The sequence below is a fragment of the Octodon degus genome, unplaced genomic scaffold (genome assembly GCF_000260255.1).
Source record: "Octodon degus isolate 3935 unplaced genomic scaffold, OctDeg1.0 scaffold00047, whole genome shotgun sequence".
NCBI lineage: Eukaryota > Metazoa > Chordata > Mammalia > Rodentia > Octodontidae > Octodon > Octodon degus.
In genome coordinates this window covers 5,618,830-5,624,631 of record NW_004524623.1, presented here as the reverse complement: position 1 = coordinate 5,624,631, position 5,802 = coordinate 5,618,830, and the positions used below count along the sequence as shown (strand labels likewise).

The 5,802-nt window shown below is 35.6% G+C and overlaps 1 pseudogene; it reads right to left on the bottom strand.

The window, feature by feature from the left end:
- Nucleotides 1–3,064: 3,064 nt before the first annotated feature.
- On the bottom strand, nt 3,065–3,785 carry LOC101564701 (annotated as a pseudogene).
- Between the last annotated feature and the right edge of the window lie 2,017 nt (nt 3,786–5,802).

Below are 5,802 nucleotides of genomic sequence, written 5' to 3'. Positions count from 1 at the left end.
AAATAATACACTGCATATATTCTTCTTAGTGGTTAATTGCTATACAAGATGCGGACTTGAGATCTTATTTACAAACACCATTAGAACAAATCATTCTATTCATTAAGAGAATGCAACTATATATCTATCCTAACCACTAGTGTTTGTGTTTTAATATTAGGTCTTTGATTTACTTTTATTTTAATTTACTGTATGGTGAGAGATATGGATCTAGTTTTCGTTTTTGACACATGAAAAGCTTCTTTAAGAAGCTTTCTTTCTTCCAGTCAAGGTTTTTGTCCACTTTGTCAAAGAGAAGGTGGCCAAATGTGTTTGGAGTTGTTTCTGCATTTGCTAATCTGTTCCACTGATTCTCAACTCTGTTTGTTTTTCTTTCTTTGTTTTTTTTGTTTTGTTTTGTTTTGTTTTTTGTTTTTTGTTTTGTTTTGTTTTTTGGGTTTTTTTTTTTTTCCCTTGTTGCTTTTTTGGTTTTGCCAGTACCATATTATTTTTATCACTGTAGCTTTATAGTATAATTTCAAGTTAGGGACTGTGATGCCCCTTGCCTTGCTTTGCCTTGCATTTGTTGCCCAGAATGCCTTTTGCTATTCTAGATCTCTTCTGGTTCCAAATGAATTTTAGGATTATTTTATCTAATTCTATGAGGTGTGTTATTGGTATTCTTGTTAGAATTGCAATAAATCAGTATAACAAATGTGGGAGTGTGGCCATTTTCATTGTATTGGTTCTTCCTACCCAAGAGCAAGGGATATCTTTCCATTTTCTGATCTCCTTTTTGATCTTTTTCAGAGTACTATAATTTTTTAAAGATTTCTTTATCTCTCATTAGAATGATTCCTAAGTATTTTATTTTTTATTCTATTGTGAAAGATGTAGCTTCCTTAATTTCTCTTTCAGTGAGTTTGTTATTTGTGTACAGGAATGCTTTTGTTTAGTCTTGTTTTGTTTTCTGAGACAGGGACTCACTATGCAGTTCAGACTGTCCTTGAGCTCCCTAAGGAGCTCAGGTAGGCCTCAAATTCACTATATTCTTCCTGAGTGCTGTACCACTCCTGGCTCCTATTGATTTTTTTTTTAAATTTTATTTATTTTGTGTGTGTGTGTGTGTGTGTGTGGCCAGCTCAGCCCATCTAGGGGCAGGGCTGGCTGGCATGTGGTGCTGGGGGATTGAACCACAGTCCCTGTGCTTCAGCTAAGCTTGTTCTAAGTAGGTGCTTTAGACCACTGAGCCAACTCTCCAGCCCCTCCTATTGATTTTTGACTGTTGACTTTGTTGTTGTTTTCTTTCTTTTTTTTTTTTTTGCGGAATCAGGAATTGAACTCAGGCCCTTGTGCTTGCCAGGGAAGCACTTATTCCACTGAGCCATTTCCCCAGCCCCTGACTGTTGACTTTGTATCCAGCTATACTACTGAATTTGGTTATTTTTTGGTGGAGTTTTTGGTATCTTCTATGTAGAGTATCATATCATCTTCAAATAATAATTTTATTTCCTTCTCTTGTCTAATTGCTTTTACTAATGTGTTTCTAAAACTATGTTGAATAAGAGTGATGATAATGGATATCCTTGTATAGTTCTTGATTTTGGAGTGAAAGCTTTTAGTTTTTGTCCATTTAGTATGATGTTGACTTGTCATAGGTGGCATTTATCAGATTAAGATAAAGGCTATCTCTTCCCATTTCTGTAGGATTTTTTATCATGAATGAGTATTGGACTTTGTCAAAGGCTTTTTCTTCATCCATTGAGATCATGTGCTTTTTGTCCTTGATTCTGTAAATATGGTACATTACATTTTTTGATTTGTCTGTGCTGAACCATCCCTGTATCCCTGGAGTGAATCCTACTTGGTCATGGGATGCAATCTTCTTGATTTGCTGCATTCTGTTTGCAGTATCATAGTGAAGATTTTTCTATGTATGTGTTTTAGTAACATTGCCCTGTAACTTTCTTTATTGGCTGTTTTCTTATCTGGTTTTGGTATTAGGTTTCAGAAATGAGCATAGGACTATTGATTCATTTTCAATTTCATTAAAGAGTTAGAGAAGTAGTGGCACTAGGTTTTTTAAATTTTTTTTTCCACAATTCAGCAGCTAATGGCAGGACCTGGGGTTTTATTGGTAGATTTTACAATTGCATCTTCAATTTCAGTCACTATATTATTTTATTTGGAATATTTATTTCTTCTTGAGTCAGTTTTGATAGCCCATACATATCTAGGAGTTTGTCCATTTCTTCTGTTTTCTGTTACTAGAATACATGTTCTTCAAGTAGTCATTAATGATCATTGGATTTCTGCAGGATTCACTGTGACTTCACCCTTTACATTCCTAATTGCATGGGTTTCATTCTTTTCTTTCTTTTTCTTGATTAGGTTGGCTAAGGGTTTGTCAATTTTATTTAATCTTTCAAAAAACCATTTCTTCAATTCTTTGGTTACTTGTATTGTTTCCTAGCCTCCATTGCATTAATTTCTGCCCTGATCTTTATAACTCCCACATCGTATAACTTGACTTGCTCTATTTTTTCTAGAAGCTTGAGGTTCAACATTAGGTATTTACTTGAGCTCACACTATTTTTCTGATGTAGGCATTTACTGCTATGAATTTCTCTCATCAGACTGCTTTTATTGTGACCCATAGATTCCAGTATATTGTCTTGGAATTATCATTTAATTTCAGAAACTGTCAAGTTTTTTTTTTATTTCATCTGTGACCCAATAGTTTTACAAAAAAGGAGTTATTTAATTTTCATGTGTTTATGAAGCTTTTGAGTTTCCTTTATCATTGACTTTCATTTTTATTGCACTATGGCCTGATAATAAGCAGGGATAATTTCAATTTCTTTGTATTTGCTTAGGCATGTTCTATGAGCTAGTATGTGATCTGTTTTGGAGACTGTCCCATGTGCAGCTAAGAATGTGTATTCTGAAGAATGGGTCATGTGGAACACTTTGTAGACAGCTACTAAGTCCATTTGTTAAAAAATTTGGTTCAGCTCTGATTTTTTTTTAAGCAGAGAGAACATTTATGCATGAACTTGTTGGGGGGTTGGCACAGTGGAAGCATTCAGGAGTGCAAGACGTGCCCCTTGTCCAAGGGACTGAGATTCAGGATGTATTTCACCCCACAGCCATCAGGGATAAGGCACTTCTTGGCCACCATGTCTTCAAATTCATCTGCGTTGAACTTGGTGAAGTCCCAGTTTTTGGAGATGTGGAACTAGGGAGAGAAGAGAAGAGTTCACTGTGCAGGGCTAGAGCCAGGAATGGCTGGGCATGGGGCTAAAGTGTGGCTTACCTTCTGATGGCCAGGGAACTTAAACTTGGTCCTATGTAGGGCCTTGATCACATGTTCCTTGTTCTGCAGCTTGGTGCAGATAGACAAGATGACCTGTCCAATGTGAACCCTTGCCACTGTGCCCTGGGGCTTCCCAAAGGCACCCCACATGCCAGTCTGAAATCTGTCAGCCCCAGCACAGGACAACATCTTGTTGATGTGGGTGACATGGAAAGGGTGGAGCTGTGTCCGAATATGGAAGCCATCTTTGCCACAGCTATTTACTATGTACTTGTTGGCACAAATCTGGGCAGCTTCCAGGGCTTCTGAGGAGAGCTTCTCATACTCATCAGACACTATGTGGCCAGAGTGGGAACTCATTCACTTCTGCTTTCTTCCATCCCAGGTCAAAGATGCAGATCTTGGCATCAGAGACACCATGGCAGAAGCAGGACTTTGGGTACAGCTTGTTCTTACAATGCCAGTAACACTGGGTGGGATGACATCCCATGGTGACACCAAGGGTCTTTGAAGGCGCACCAAAGGAAAAGAGCAGCATTGATATTTTGTTGTGGTTGATTTTCTGTGTAGTTAATCTGTCTGTGACAGTAAGGTTTTGAAGTCCCCCATTACATTATATTGGGGCTCAGATGATTTTTCATGTCTGGTAATATTTGTTTTATAGAGTTGGATGTGCTTCTTTGTCACTCTTGATTGTATTGCTTGAAATCTACCTTGTCTGCAAGTAGAATACCTACCCCTATTTTGTTCCAGATTCCTGTCACATGGAGTATTGTTTTCCATCCTTTGACTTTGAGTCTATGAATTTATTCTTGACTTAAATTTGTTTCTTCTATGCAGAATAGTTTTGGATCTTGTTTCTTGATCAATTCTTGGAATCTGTCTCTTTTGAGATGTGAAGTGAGGGGCTCCTTTACCCCCACCACTGTTTAATAATTTTCCTTGCCTGGTAGGTTCATTCTGTTAGGAATCATGGATTTGTGGTTTTTATTATCTCTTTCTAGAATATCCTTCAGAATATTTTGGAGTGCTTCTTTGGTGCTCATGAATTTCTTCAGGTGTTTTTTCTCATGTAAATATCTTATTTCTCCACCAATTTTGAAAGATAATTTTATGGAGTATATTAATCTGGATTGGAAGTTGCTTTCTTTTAGGCCTTGAAGTACTTCAAACTGTCTTCAACTTGAGAGTTTGTGTTGAGAACTTTGCTGTACTTGTGATGGGATTTCCTTTATATGTAATTTGTTTTTTCTCAAACAGTTTTTAATAACTTGTTCTTAAGTTGATCTAGAATCTTGACTATTATATGCCCTGGCAGAATTTTTATCATGGCTAATTGGAGTTTTATATGGCTCACTTATATTTATGTCAAAAAATTTTTCCCATGCTTGGAAGTTTACTGCAGTTATTTCTGTGAAGAGGTTTTGTTCTGTTCTGTTCTGTTTTTAATCATCTGCACAATCTCCTGTTTTTTATCATTGACTCTGATCAATCTTATGTTATTCTTCTTTGAGTCGTCTAGCAAGTGAACAACTGAAATGCAAAGAATTTAAGCAATTTGCTCAGTATTGATGGAATTTGGATTTGAATTTTGTTTTTCTATATCTAGATATGAAATACTCATTATCTTGCCTCTCTCTGGGGAATGGATCTGAATCAGGAAGATAAACAACTTTTTTTTCTTTTCTTTATTAAGAAAGTGCTGATTCCCTCCCTTTTCTTTACTGCACCTTGAGACCCAGATTTTTCTTAACACTAGAATGGTAATATTTATGCAGGCTTATGCCTGTGTAACAGGATTCAGATGGTCACTGGACTATTTTCATTAAGCTTTACTTTTTTCTGATACTGGATTTCAGCCTAAACGCTGCCTAAAGGAAAAACATAGGAATCAGTGGACAATGCTGCAGGAGCTACAACTGTTTAAAGTTGATCAGGAACCACAAAAAGAAGCTTGTGCTTCACTGAGGAAAAAAATTTAAATGTCAAAAAATTTTAAATACTATAAAAAAAAACCATTGCAAAATATAAAATAAATAAAAAATGACAGGAAATATTGAACTTTATGTACTGAACAAAAGCCAGAGTATTTGATTTAAAAACAAAAAAATAGAAAAATAGAAAAATAAATTAATGTTATATAAGCCCTGGGAACATAATTTTCAGCAAAGTACAAACCTTTATTTTTTAAAAATTTATTTTTTTTCCTTAATTTTATTGGGAAACAAATAGCAATGAGACAGTTTCAAACCAAATTGGTAGGACAGTTTCAATAATTAACACATTGCATACATTCTTCCTAGCGGTTAATGGTTGTACAAGATGCAGACATGATATCCTATTTACAAACACCATTAGAACAAATCCCTCTATTCATGAAGAGAATGTAACTATATATCTATCCTAACCACTTTGAATACACAAATACAAAATGGACATTCATCTGTATCCCCTTTTTTTTGTTAAGTTCCATTATTTGAATATTATAGGTGTGTTAACTCAGCAAA